Raw genomic sequence first — 13,916 nt, 5'->3', positions numbered from 1 at the left:
AAATTAATTCCGCGAACGAAATTAAAGGAAATAACCAAATTAAAAGTTATGGACATTCTATTGATTCTTAGTTTTGGCGCTGAAAAAGCTCGTCAATCCAAATGAATCATTCTTCTGGTTTCTATTTGCCTCCCGCCTCGAAACTGACGCACAGCACAGCACCCATTCGCTTCGCGCGCGGGAAGGCAGCGTAGTTCGGTTGATGGGATGGCGGCGGAGTGGAGCAGCCGTGACACGAAGCCGTGGATCTTCCTCGAAAAATGTGGTGCCAAATATCGATCTTTTGAGAGATATTGGGATGCCGGAATCTGCCAAATATCGATCTTTTGAGAGATATTGGGATGCCGGAATCTTCCATTGCTCTGTTGCTTGCGCATTACCCCAACATTTTGATTAAAAAAAAGCCAGAATCGTTCAGTGGGATTGTTGCTGAGGTGAAAGATTTCGGATTCGAGCCCGCGATTTGTGCCGGAGGCGCGGATGAGGTCCGGTAAAAAGTCGATCTTGGAATGAAACCAAGAGGCCTACAGGAAATGTGGTTGGTCGGAGGATGAGATCATCTCTGCTTTCAAGTCCAATCCCTTGTGCATGACGAAATCGGAGAAGAAGATAACGGAGACGATTGATTTTTTGGTGAACAAGATGGGGTGGTCCTCGGCCGCCATTACGAAATGCGCGACGGTTATGTGACTGAGTTTGGAGCGTTCGGTTTTCAAAGTGCTGGCGGGGAAGGGGTTGGTAAAAGAGAATTTGAGCTTGGCGAGTGTGATTTTTCCGGCGGAGAAGCAGTTCTTGGAGAGGTTTGTGGGTAGATATGTTGAGCAAGTGCCTCAGTTGTTGCGTGTGTACCAAGGAAAAGTGGACTTCCAAGATTTATTGATTTGTTGATTTTTATTGAAATTTGTATCATGATTCAATGATGAATGAAGAAAACAAAATTCATTTTGGTGGTTTTCTTCAATTTCAACTTTATCGTTTTGGTTTTAAATTTTGTCAATTTGATCATTGTGTTTTGTGTTATAAGGATAATTTCGAAATTGCTTAAATTAGTTAATTGAAATTCACTAAAGCAATTTGTTTATACGATAGATTAATTATTGCCACTTGAATCATGTTATAGATAGTGAGTTTGATACTTAATTCTGGATTTGTTTGATGGAGCTTTAAAAATGACTGAGCCGAACATAAAGGGCCTATTGAACCCAAACTCAACCATCTCTAGCCACCAAGCACGAGCCATGGGTTATGCGACTCAACCACTGTTCCAAGTTCCACCTTGATGTCTATGCTTAGTCGATGTGGGACTTATTTTTTAGAACAAGAAGGATATAAGTACTTTTATTATTGGTATTGATGAATCACACGATGATGGTAAGAAGGAAACTAAAATGCCTCTATGAGTTCTTCCGACCCTCAAAATAAGGGACTATCATAGTTGACTCACCAGTTAGTCTCTTTTTCAAAAAAGACAAAGTACTCCTAAAACTTGGGTTCATAATCATAATAGTGCAAACTGTTTGAAGGCTATACGCGCTTGCTCTGAAGCGATCCAACTCTCCTGAGCAGAGATACAAGCCAATTGCCGTTCCAAATTCCAACTTATTACCGCCGCATTGGGTCACAAGCTCACATTACTAAGCTCAGCGGACCAACTTCTAACAATTTTATATATCAAGTATGCAACTTGTATAAGTTTCGTCGACATGGGACACATGGTCATAATTACGAACTCATGCATTGCTTGTAAATGAGTCTAAAAAAATTGTAAAATATTCAGTTTAAATAGTAAGCCACAATTTTAATGTGTTCTAAACGGAAACTAGTCGTACTTATGGTTGCACCTCTTTTCTTAGGCCGCCTTAACAACTTCCACATCCCACCTTTATTGCCTCCGCATTGGATTGTAAGCTTGCATTACTAAGCTCGGCAATCTAACCCCCATAAATTTGGCTATATAAAGCATGAAGCTTGTACATGCTTTTCCGATGTGGTTACACACACATTCTACTCTAACCATATATATGCATCTACTCTAACTATATATGCATCTATTCTCATTCCTGCTTCAGCATCAGCAGATGGAGTTAAAGTAGTAATCAAATTTTAAACGAACTATCAGTTCAAATGGTTAAGAGCGTTTATTCATGTACCGAGATTATGTATTTGAAACTCCCTTCACAGTATCACTTATAAAAGAAAAAGTGTAACATATCAAATATCTGGCATCTTGCTTCTTCCAAATTCAGTTATGTCGCACTCTTTTGCAAAGCAAACTGACACTTGCCCTGACCAACTCGTCAATTCTGTAAGGGAAGTGATTTTTACACTCTTTTTAACTTCTTACATATTACTTTTTATTTATGATAATTAGATTGAATAAATCAAATAAAATCAACGGTCAAAATAAAACATAGATATATTAAAATCTAAAAAGATGTGTGTTTATTATTTCCTAATCCGTAAACCGAAATCGCGCTTTGAAAATTTGGTACAAGCCCAATTAGCAACAAAGCCCATTCAAATTCCAGTTCCAAAAAAAAAAAAAAAAAAACAGCTGACGTTAAAACGGTTATACTACTAAGTCACCAAACGAAGACGCAGAGCAGAAGCAGCTGAAGAGCTTCATCGATTTCGCGCTATTTCTGTATATAATTATATACAGTCTGCACCTGGAATGTATCTATATGCGTATCTATAGGCTCCATTCCAATGGTGGAGAGGAGGAGGAGGAGGAACCCACTGGTGCTGACTTCCACCAAAAATCTCATCAATTCCGTACTGAGTGAAGGCCACCGCGTCGACGGCAGCGGCGATGGTGACGCGTCGACGAGCTTTCAGTTGCCGCCGGGGATTCTCCGGCTGTCCAAGGACAGCCCGAAATTGGCCTCTCTAGACGACTCTGCTTTGGTCGGGCTTTCCACTCCTGCCCTCAAACGGCTCTCCATCACCTCCGGCTCGCTGGTAATTATTTCAATGTTGATTTATATAAATTTTGCTGCTTTCTGTTTGGCTGGCGAGAAAATTGATGAAAGTACAAGAATTTACACTTGAATGCGAGCTCAAATTGCACAGCTGAAGACTGCAGTTATCGAAATTTTGATTTTCGAATGAATTATAATAGAAATTTATTGATTTTGAATACATAATGTGATTTTATAGAATGTTGAATCCAATTAAATTGCACGGATAAAACTAAAGTTATCGAACTTCGATTTTGGAAAGAATTGAAATTCATAGTTAGATTTTTCGGGTTTAAGATTATACTAGAAATTTCTTTTGAGCTAGTAATTTATAGCAGTATTCCTTGTTGTTTTCTGGTTTGGCTGGCTTTTGAATACACAAGGTGATTGTGAAAAATGTGGAGACAAACATACAAAGAACAGCTCAGGCCATTGTTCTGGATCCTCCGAACAACCGTGACTTCGCTGCAAAGATTGAACAATCCTTGTCCGAGTTTTCTCACGCAATGCTTGTTTTGCCTTGTTGTGCATTTCCTGAAAATGATCGAATGTCGTTGAAGCGCGAAGTTGCCTATGTATCACCTCTATTAGCATTTAACCTTGACTTGCACACATTGTGCTTCAAATCACTCGTTCATAGAGGGGAAGAGATTCTGGCATCTTATTTTGGAGAGAAAGTGGATGATGAAGTGAGTGGGAAGGACGTTGAGGCTTCTGTAGTTGGACTACAGTTGGAGCCTCAGGCTCAGTTGCCGAGATATACTTCACGTTTGAGAGCTGCTTTCGTGAAGATACCGTAATGTGGAACACTTGACTCTATTAAAGGCAATTCATTCGTTGAATACGAAGATCGTCAAGAACTGATAGATTTGGCACTACATAACTACTTTGGAGTTGATAGGTATCTAACAAAATAAAACACTGCTCGGTCTTTTTCGTTCTGGAGAATGGTTCCCGCCTCTCCCAGGACCGAAATGATTATCCTTGTCTAATGGCTCTACATCCATCTCCAAATGTCCTAGTGAGTTTACCAACCTCACAAGAACAACCCAAATTCCTAACTTGACCGTATTCTCGGAGTATCTTGACCGTATTCTCGGAGTATCTGAGAAGTATCCTAAAGTCAACAATACTCCAAATGGAGTATCCAATACGTATCGGAATGTATCATGGGGGTACAGGTATCCGATACTAACCGTTGAGTAGTGTAGTGTTATTGAGTTATTGAGTACTGATTCACTTGCTGCAGGATGCGGTAAGAGAACAGTTGTTAGATACATTGCTCGTCGATTGGGCCTGCATGTAGTTGAATATAGCTGTCACAATCTAATGGCATCATCTGAAAAAAGGATGTCTGTTTCACTAGCTCAAACCTTGAATACAGCTCAAGGGTGAGGTAGCAAAGTGTTTAGATCTCGTAATATTTGCCAGTTACTTAGCTTTATTACTGTCACATATACTTGACAAGGCAAGGCAGGCAGTCATATCCATTCTTTTTAAATGTCTATATTACCAGTGTTATTGTTAATTGCTGTCTCACTAAAACTTTTATGAGAAACCAGTCCATGCTATTCTTTCCTTGTTTGTCAGCAGTGTATCAATGTTATTGTAGATTATTTCCTTCTTTATATTGTTGTACCCTCTTTTTTTCCCCCACTTATGCCAATTATGCTATCAGATACTCGCCAGCAATACTTATCCTCCGGCATTTTTATGTTTTCGGGAATTTGGGCTCTCAAGAAGGTTCGCCAAGTGATCAAGTTGGAATAACTTCTGAAGTGGCTTCACTTATCAAGGAATTCACTGAGCCAATTTCTGATGATGGAGACATGGATTCCGAAGGAAAACATAATGGTGATATTGTAAGATGCAAATATTGTAGTTCCACTTATCTTGGTTTAGGGATACTTATAGAAACCTAGTAATATTGATTACACAAATGATCAGTGGTTGAAGAATGAACATGTAGTACTCTTTAGATATTTATTTTGTGTGCGTGTCCATTGATCTATTTTAATCTTAGTAACCTAATCATATTGGGGCATGTGCAGGAAGCTTGGAAGATAGGAAGGCGTCGGGTGCTGTTAATTGCAGCTGCTGACAGTTCCGAAGGTCTACCACCAACTATTAGATGTTGCTTTAGCCATGAAATAAGTATGGGTCCTTTGACTGAAGAACAAAGGGTGAAAATGGTGTCACAGTCTCTGCAGAAGGCTTCTGAACTCTTTTCTAATGTATGTGAGCAAATGCGTTGTTTATGTACCTTTTGTGTGTGGTTTCATTTATAGAAACATAACTAAGCATAAGCTATTCCGGAAAACTTAAGCCACTAGGATGTGGCTGAACAAGTATTTTGTATGTTATAACTATGATGTAATCTTGGTTTTGTGGAAGTTGTTATAAGATCTGCTACATAAGGATACCCCACATGGTATTGATTGTAGTTTTTTTCCGGATCATAAGTGGTGGCTTTGATGGATTGGATTGTTGTTTTGCAGACTGGTTCAGAGGAGTTTATAAAGGATATAGTTGCGCAGACGTCTGGTTTCATGCCTAGAGATATTCGTGCTTTGATTGCTGATGTTGGTGCTAACTTGATTTCCGGAGGTAATGTTCCGATTAACACTGTTAAGTCGGAGGAATCAGATGGATCTCTCAGATCTTATGTGGAATCTGATCGTAAGTCCTCTGAAGTTGCACCTCAGGTTCTGGGGAAAGAAAACTTGACGAAGGCATTGGAGCGTTCAAAGAAAAGGAATGCATCAGCCCTGGGTACACCAAAGGTAATTTAGCGACAAGACTAACTTCGGTTCAATATTTTATCCTTTCTTAGAGTTTTCTCCTTTATGTGGGAGGTAATAAAGAGCTTTACTGCTAGAATCAGCAAGCAGTGAAGTAGTAATCAAGGAAGTTTTAAATCATTTTCCTATAGGTCCCTAACGTGAAATGGGAAAATGTTGGTGGTCTTGAGGATGTGAAGAAATCGATTCTGGATACTGTTAAGGTAGGTCCTCAGGTCCTCTATGTATCGCTAAGCCTTAGTATCTTCATTAGCAAGATTATAGTATTAAGAAATTGGAAAATCTTTCACTGTACTCAAGTCACTTTTGTTGTATTTGTAGCTACCTCTTCTGCACAAGGACTTGTTTTCATCTGGTTTACGAAAGCGGTCTGGTGTTCTTCTAAATGGTCCACCCGGAACTGGGAAGGTAAGTTTCTCTCTAACTGTTTTGAGGACTTATCAATTTGCCCTCTTCCTCACATTAAGCAATTTGTTTGACCACCTTTATTTTTGTTATTCAAACCTCAGACTCTACTGGCAAAAGCCGTTGCAACTGAGTGTTCCCTGAACTTTCTCAGTGTAAAAGGACCTGAACTAACCAATATGTACATAGGAGAGTCAGAAAAGAATGTTAGAGACATTTTCCAAAAGGTAAAGAATACCACTATGATCAGTATCCCTTCAGTGAAAGAATCTTATGGTCAGAACATCCATTTCCACTCACAATTAAGTGATATTGCACATACTTTGCAGGCCAGATCAGCACGCCCGTGTGTTATATTTTGTGATGAACTTGATTCTCTTGCTCCACCCCAAGGTGCCTCTGGGGATTCTGGGGATGTTATGGACAGAGTGGTTTCTCAGGTGAGGTCTCCTTTTTTCCTATGACGTCTGTAGAATCTTTTCTGTGGTTCCGTTGGTATTTTCTGATGTGATAAGTTTTTTGATTTTCTAGATGCTTGTAGAGATTGACGGCCTAAACGATTCAACACAGGTTATTGCCCTGGTATCTTCTTTTCTTATAATCAGAATGAAACCATACCTCATGCTTCTTTTGGTTTGTCTTAGGACTTTTTATTATTGGAGCAAGCAACAGACCAGATTTGATTGATCCAGCACTTCTACGGCCTGGACGATTTGATAAACTGCTTTATGTTGGAGTAAACTCTGAAGCATCTTACAGAGAGCGGTTAGTATTCTTACAATTTTGGTTTCATGCCTTCATAATGCATACTCCGTTTAAGAGAATAATCAAATTGCGCATGTCATTTGGGTTGCTGAAGCTTTTTTTTTTTTCACATTTCTTAACGGCATCTCTTCTAGGGTCCTCAAAGCACTTACCCGATAGTTTAAGTTACAAGATGTACAACTTTACTCCATAGCAAAGAGATGTCCCCTGAACTTCACTGGTGCAGATATGTATGCCTTGTGTGCAGATGCTTGGTTTAATGCAGCAAAGCACAAGGTTAGTCAAGTCAGCACCAAACGTTGGATATTTAGTTCTGATAAACTGAAATTCTTGCTACAAGTTAATGCTATCTGATATTTGGGGTGTTGAATGGTAATTAAGAGCGCAAGTGCGTTTATGCTTCATTTCCGTTAAATTTGGAATCCACCCACAAACCAGTTAACAGACGAGTTGAGAGACCCATGATTTCATATACTAAGATAGAAAAGCTTCGAGTGCTCGATGTAGGACCTTGTATTGTCAAAAACATCTTGGACATTTTTTATCGACACTCGATACAGGTGTAAACTTTTATGACAATAAACTTAGCTAGATAAAGGAATGCTCCTGTATTGATGGTATTTCATGCTTTCTTTCTGGTGCTGACATTATGTTTCGTGCAGGCTTTGAGTTCGGATTCAGATTCTTCTTGCACAGGTGACCAGTCGGACTCTGTTATTGTCGAATATGATGATTTTATCAAGGTATGGCAATTGCTCTTCACAGTGATTGAGGGAAATGTGAATAGTTCTGTGTTTTACTAAACAAAGTGCTGCTCTAAAGCCCGTTTCTGAATTATTGCCTGACCGCCTTCTCCTACCGCCTTAGGTCTTACCGGAGCTTTCTCCGTCCCTCTCCATGGCCGAGCTCAGGAAGGACGAGTTGTTGCGTGATCAGTTCGAAGGAGCTCCCAAGTGAGTTCCCATCAGGTTAAAATGATCTGTGGGGAATTTAGATTTTTATTCTCTTGTTATATAATCAAATGTATATGATATCAGTGTGTACATACAGGAAATAAACCACTGCATGTACCATTAATTAAAAAAATATGTAGAAACTGAACCGAGAGATTTTTCAGTGTGCCGGAAATACGGTTTGGTAGACTAAATGTCATAATACAAGTGGTTGATACTTGAAAATAAAAATTTTCAACCACTTATATTATGACACTTGGGTTGTATTCTCGCACACTGAAGATTTTTCGCCTGGACCAAATTGGTCACCTTTAGGACTACTTTCTTCATTGGATCATGTAATTTTTGTAGAGAGATTTTAGGTTCAACTCATATATGACAAGTTCGATATCTAATTATAATTGGTAAGTTATGTGGCTTACTTAGGTCTCTGCTCCACAATATTGTTGTATTGAATAAAACAAAACAAAACGGGAGTCTATCCTAAATTAATCCAGACGAAGAGAAAAGGATTCGAGTATACTGGCTAGCCAACTTGGTTAACCTCAGGTCGTCTTCAAGCATAAGATATTATAAGGTCTACATAAAATGAGGTTGATTTGGACATACAAATCGAAGTAGAGAAAAAACTAGGTTGATTAAGAAGGGATTCAAGCCACTAGTACTACAGTCTAGTGATATTTTTCTTCACTTGTAAGTGAGAGGTTTTAGATTCAACTCTCGCCAAAGATGAATTTGAACCACATTATTGCTAGTCCATTATGAGGCTAAGCCCACTCATTCCTCTTGATATAGATAATATCGTTTGTTCAAAAAAAGAAAGAGAAAGACATGCTTCTCATTAGCAGGAGGCTTGACAATTTCTTGCACAACCTGCGAGTTAACATGTTAACGAATCGGATTATTATCGGGTTATCCGTGAGATAACGAGTATGACACGTAAATAACACGAACATAACTTGTTTGTCAAGTCTAAAGATTAAGCATGGTAATTTCTTGCATGACTCATTGATCAACATGAAACAACACAATCTATTAATGAGTCTGGTCTTTATCTCATTACCTGTTAAAAATAATATGGATATCTACAGCTTGAAGGGCCCCTAAAAATTGTCCTGGAGCTCAAGTCTTTATTCTCACAAATATTCTGTTACTGTGACGAAAATATCTGCAAAATCACATGCCCTTGCTGCTTACTGATTTCCGTTTGGATTTTCTGTTAATTAGTAGTTTTCTTTTGGCTGATATTTGTTTCGAACTGGATTATTATCATTAAACTCCACTACTTTACGTTACGTAAGATTATCCAACTCTTTACATGCAACTAGTCATGTATCAATATTTGCAAATGACAATTTGATACATCTTCAAAAACAACATGATAGAATCACAAAAAGAATAGCTTGTATGCAGATCAATCAAACTACAGCTTCTTCAAAAGTATTTTTGCTTAGAAGCACTTTATTAAAATCACATCGAAATTTTTAATAAAAATACAAGTGTTTTGTTCAATCTAGAAGCACTTCTAGCTTTTTTTTTCTTCTTTTCTTTTCTTTTTTTCTTTTTTTTTTCTTTTTTTTTTTTTTATGCCAAACACGATGATGAGTTTTTGGTGATCTGAAACTGAAAGTGCAATCATCGGGTAATTGGATAAGTCGAACCAAAATTCTCTAGGAAGAAAAGAACGCCTGCTGCTTTAGTGTGGGCCCTTCACGCCTACTGCCTCCTGTATTTCGTGACTTTCATTCTTCACAGTGGAGTTTTTGAATCCGAATCTTCGCTGGATTCCATTTGTGAGTATTTCGAAAATTTATGAATTATATTCATTTATCGTACATTATGTGATCAGAAATGATTTTAAATATTTTTATTAAAAATTAAATACAAACAGTAGCTGACAAAAAATAACCATACGATATACGATGAACAGATACGATTTATAGATCTCCAAGATTCTCATAAAAAGAATCCAGAGAGGATCCTGTTGGAGAGTTTTCTACCTTGGGTTTTAGATATGAGTAATTGATTTTTTTATTATTATAATAATTCTCATTTTATTATTTTTAAGTATCGTGAATTCGCACTTTGTTACTTTTAATTTTTCTCGTTTCATTTTTATACCTAAATTTTAATTTTCTAACACTTTAATATTTCCGTTAAGTTTTCTGTCAAATTTTTGGTTAAGTGATAACGTGTCATAATTTGCTACGTGGATGAAAAATTCTCTTGTAAATTCAAGTTATCGTGTCTAGTGCTAATTCTTGGCACAAAAGAAACAAGTTTTCTATCAGATTAAACTTAAAGGAGTCAAAAGTCTCTCTTATATAAGGTGGTACAAGATGGGGGGTATAATAATGTGCTAAGAATAGCGTTATTATTTAAATATTGTTCAATAATAATAAAATAATATTTATTGAGTGAAAGACTTTTAAAAAAGAATTCTATTTACTGTGACGTTTCACGTCATTAATATAAACTCATACAAAAAATGATTTACACATCATTTTGTATTAATAGTTCAGGAGCTTATGAAAGCGGTGAACATGTTTAATCTAAATCTTTCTCGCAGCTAGAAGTGCTTTTGTGAAAAAATGATAATTGATATATAGTGTATGGGGCTTTCCCTATAGCAATGAGGTTAACTAATTAAAATAATGGCTTTTTATATATATAAAATTTAAAAACTTCACTTTAAAAGCAAGCACTATGCATAAGTATGAATAAAAAAAAACTTGCGTTTGTGATAACGAAAATAACAAGAAGACCATAAGATGGTATTTTGTGGATAATTTATGTAAATGTTCCCAACCCATTATGTGGGTCCTTTCATATTTGTGGCATGGTTTTATATTATATAACGATATATTTACACTAAGAACAAGAGAGAAATATCTTTTAATGTCATTCTAACTTCATATCCCCATTGGTTTTTCTTTTTCACAATTTAATTTAATTACTTGTTGCACGCTTATGCAAAGCCAACTTTATGAATAATAGTTGGTGTTTTAATTTTTTAGGAACAATAGCATGTGGGGAATATCATATTAAAGGTTTTAAATGATAATTTTTTTTTTTTTTAGTACATCGACATTTTTTTACACTAAGAGAAGGGAGAGTTCGGCTAAGCCACACAATGGGCAGCCTAATTTAGTATCGAGTTTGCCATCTACGAGATTCGAACCTAAGACCTCTCATTTTTAAGTGAAGAGGAATACTACTAGACCAGAGTACCGAATGACAATAGCATTTTAATTTTTAACATTTTATGGTTGTTGAGATTATAATGTGGGTTGAAAAATAGGACACTGGGATGGGATCTAACAACTCTCTAACTTTTTTTTTGCACTAATTATATTTACAAATTACGTGTATCTACCCTTCACTTATATTTAAAAACTAATAATGACACACCCCGATCGAGATCAGGGCATGCTGGCCGTCACGTGGGAGTGACGTAACTATGTGCACAGTGCGGAAGCTAATAAAATAATAATAGAAATAATAATACGAATAAATAAAAGCTAGTTTTACATAAAGTAATAACAACAAGTGCAAGCGTACGTGCGACGCTAAGTTCAGAGCATAAAGCCTAAAGCAATCCAGGAGAAAACGACGCAACAAAAGTACACCCGAAGGTGATCCTACGCTGGTGATCGTCTGTCAGATATGCCGGGAAAATCCTCAGGGAAACCACCAAACGTGCTAGCCAACTAGAACCTGGAGGGGCGCAAAACAAAGGCGTGAGTGGGCAAAAACAAAGCTTTTCGAAAACCATTTAATAAATAAATTCTAACCCTTCGCCGTAAAACCTGTATACTTCCCAGAAAATAGAGTATATATATAAATCATGCTCAAGAATATGCTATGCCAAAACCTCAAAATATAATGCAAGTGCTCAGGTAATATCACATCAATATCATATAACTGTCAGCGGGAGTCACCTAACGTGACCTGTACGGCTGAATCTAGAGCTCAAATCTCAATCTCACTAACTAGACCTGCACACGAGTCGGAACCACCTAAAGTGGTCTGTACGACAGGCCTGGGTGTAACATATGTATACGCTCAAGTGCTACGATCACGTGAAGGCTGTGCGAATAATCACGGGTCACCTACGAGTCAGAACCACCTAAAGTGGTCTGTATGACAGGACTGTGCACCTAACTTGGATCCAAGCTGAGCGTGTGGTGGGGGAGGTGAACATCACGTGAAGGACTGTGCCCAACTCTGGGCGGGAGCACTAACACCGGGGGTGCAGGTTATGAGCTTTTTATGCATCTCAAATCACTACTGAATGTAAACATAAATCACAACTCACCTGGCACTTACCTGTGCGTCCGCAACACCAAACATACATATATATAAACAATTAACAATGCAACTAATCATGCATAACAACCGGCAATATAAATATGGCATGTAACGAATAAACGTTTTAAATCACTTTCTGGGAAAAATATAGGTATATAGGTATATACGGAAAACCAAAAGCCCACTCACTGGTACGTGGAAGGGTCGTAACCCCCTACCTCGAGTGACCACGCTCGTCCTCGGGATAGGATTCACCTATATGCAAAACAACTATAAAAACGTAAATTTTAAAGCACATAACCAAACTTAAGAAATAACTTCTCATACAATGCTCAAATGGGGTGTATGAATACACCAACGTGATCTACTCAACCTCAGGAACATCCCTATATTTTTAAAATAATTTTTCACCGTCGCACGCGCCCCCACGCGCAGGCACGTGCCTGGCACGCTGACGGCGTCAGTTAACGCCGTCAGGAATATTCCGTTATCTTTAACGGATTCCGTCAACGGCGTTAGGAATATTCCGTCCAAACTGACGGAATATTCCATCGTCTTCTCCAGTGAGACTCCGGCGCCGTCGCCGGCGCTGGAAAATCGGGAAATCTTTAAATCGCGATATCTTCTTCGTTTTTCAACCAAATTTCACAAAATTGGTAACAAAATGAAGCTTACAACAAGAGGAACAAGATCATACCACTTTCAAGTGCTAAAATCCACGAAATCTCGCCTGGAAAATACCCCCAACTCCGGCCAACCTCGAAACTCGTGATCCCGACGTCCAAAACCTTCAAACGAACCACCCCGAGCCTCCTAAGGACCTCACCAAGCTTCCTACAAGCTTGAAATTTCCAAAAACATAAGAAATTACGTGTGCATGAACAGTACCCAAAATCGGGTATCCCGAGTTCGACGTGAAAACGAAGGTATCCTTACCTGAAATGGGTATGGTTAGACTCCAATGGACCTCACGAGCATGGATATGTACTTTGTTTCTTCGATCTGTGAAGATTTGAATGGTTTTGGGTGTGTGTCCGTACGTTTGGATGGAAATGAGAGGGAAAGGGAACTCGGGACAGGGTGCAGGGCAGGGGAAAAGGGTGTGGGGTGTGGGAGAGTGTGTGTGGCCCAAAACATGCCAACAAAAACCCAAAAACAACCACAAAACGTAAAGAAATCGCACTAGGGGCAAAATCGTCTTTTCACGCTTACGTTTTAAAATTTTCGGAACGGGCTGTTACAAATAATAAGTTTTAATTGCCACTTTATATTACGGTCTGGTGGTATTCATCTTCCTTTGTAAATGAGAGGTCTTAAGTTCGATTTTCACTAAAAACAAATTTAAACCACATTATTGCTAGCTCGTTGTGAAGCTAAACCTACTCTCTCTTCTTAGTGTATTATATCGATTGTTCAAATATTTTTTTTTTAATTGGATGCATATTAAAATGATTGATCGACTAGCATATCATATGATGAACAAATTTCAATCTATGTAATATCCTCATAACTCAAATTTCCATTTTGTCCCTGAAAATTTCAATAATCTTGTAATAATTTCAACCAACGGTTATTATACAAAACCCATAAACAATATTGTAGTAACTGACAATTTGTCACACATGAGTGGCCTTAATTATTGTTTTCAACAACTAAATTGAAATTAAAAAAAAATAAATAAAAACTCCACACATGACAACCACATTCAGGGAGGGACATTT

The 13,916-nt window shown here is 37.9% G+C and overlaps 1 pseudogene across 1 annotated transcript; it reads left to right on the top strand.

Moving 5' to 3' along the window:
* Positions 1-2,569: 2,569 nt before the first annotated feature.
* LOC137714693 (peroxisomal ATPase PEX6-like) lies at positions 2,570-8,325 on the top strand (annotated as a pseudogene). The gene is made up of 15 exons (XR_015960424.1): positions 2,570-2,961; positions 3,344-4,141; positions 4,210-4,351; positions 4,639-4,822; positions 5,012-5,194; positions 5,459-5,743; positions 5,893-5,964; positions 6,083-6,169; positions 6,271-6,393; positions 6,496-6,606; positions 6,698-6,735; positions 6,809-6,931; positions 7,066-7,207; positions 7,594-7,674; positions 7,799-8,325. The product of XR_015960424.1 is annotated as a peroxisomal ATPase PEX6-like (transcript).
* Positions 8,326-13,916: the final 5,591 nt, after the last annotated feature.

The sequence above is a fragment of the Pyrus communis genome, chromosome 3 (genome assembly GCF_041283825.1).
Source record: "Pyrus communis isolate YQ-2024b chromosome 3, ASM4128382v1, whole genome shotgun sequence".
NCBI lineage: Eukaryota > Viridiplantae > Streptophyta > Magnoliopsida > Rosales > Rosaceae > Pyrus > Pyrus communis.
Note: the sequence above shows the minus strand (reverse complement) of the source record. Positions and strands in the feature narration are given on the sequence as shown.